Source organism: Arachis stenosperma, chromosome 1, assembly GCF_014773155.1.
Source record: "Arachis stenosperma cultivar V10309 chromosome 1, arast.V10309.gnm1.PFL2, whole genome shotgun sequence".
Taxonomy (NCBI): domain Eukaryota; kingdom Viridiplantae; phylum Streptophyta; class Magnoliopsida; order Fabales; family Fabaceae; genus Arachis; species Arachis stenosperma.
This window is the reverse complement of record NC_080377.1, coordinates 18,302,357-18,303,822: the sequence shown is the minus strand read 5'-3', so window position 1 is coordinate 18,303,822 and position 1,466 is coordinate 18,302,357.

Genomic DNA, 1,466 nt, shown 5'->3' with positions numbered 1-1,466 from the left:
CTATAGATACTTATTGTCAATTTGTCATCCCTAAAACGAATTCTTAATCTCGGTTCTTTTTATTATAAGGTACTTAACTTGCATGATAAAGAACTTCGTGTATTTTTTTTTTTTTTAAATGGCAACAACTTGATCCAATTTATATTAACTTAAGAAAAATGAGTAAATCTCTGAATTTTGGTGTAATTTACGTGTTTTACAATAAATTTTATAATTTAACTGCAATTTACGAACATTAAAAACTATATTTGTAAATATAATTGAAACGAAGTATCGAAGTAATTAATTATTTTTTTATTTTAAAAGATAAAAAATTTATTCATTATTTATATATATCAATTATTTTAGAATAGATTCTAGTATATTTATGATTTATAGTAATTATAATAATTATGTAAATATTATTAAAATTAAAGTTATTTTTTATTTTATATTTTGGTAATATTTTTTTTAATAATACTTTCAAAAAGAACATTACTAAATAATTAAAAAATATTACTTCATTTTAAAAATAACATTTTTTAAACATCATAATTAGTATAACCATTTTAATATAGACATACTAAAATGACATTTTTTTCAGGGCAATTTACTTAAATAAATAGAATAGAGAAAACGTTTACCCAAATGTGCAAAACTGATTCTTGTTACTTGCATGTGCAAAAAGCCATTTTTATGTAATCCGTGGCAACCTACCACGGTTTCAAAACGTGCATAAATCGTGGCAGGTCCTAGCGGATTATGGCCAAAAGATATAGAGTGTAAACCGTGGTGACCCACAAGGTTTTATGTGCAAACAAGTTTCTTCATAAACCGTGGTGACTCTCCACGGTTTATGCACGCCATTTCTCCTTAGTAAACCGTGGTGACCTACCACGGTTTATACTCTATATCTTTTGGCCATAATCCGCTAAGACCTGCCACGGTTTATGCACGTTTTGAAACCGTGGTGGGTTGCCACGGATTACATAGAAATGACTTTTTGCACATGTAGGTAACAAGAATCAGTTTTGCACATTTGGGTAAACGTTTTCTCTATTCTATTTATTTAAGTAACTTGCCCTTTTTTTCATAATAACACATAATTGATGACATTTTTTTTATTGTCGTCGTTGTCTTCATCTTCTTCTTTTCTTATAAATTTTTAGAAAACTATAGTATAAAAATTTTGATACACAACACATAAATTTTAATATACAATACAAAATTTTTTAAAAAATTATATGTCCAACATTAATATTCAACTAATAAAAATATATTTACAACAAAAATTTTGGTGCATAACACATAAATTTTGATGTAGTTCATAAATTTTTGGAGCATTACATCTAAAATATTGTTTTACCCAACTAAAAAAATATATTCGCAGCAAAAATTTATGTACTATGTACAAAAATTTGTATGTTATATATATATATATATATATATATATATATATATATATTGTACTAATGAAATATATATAA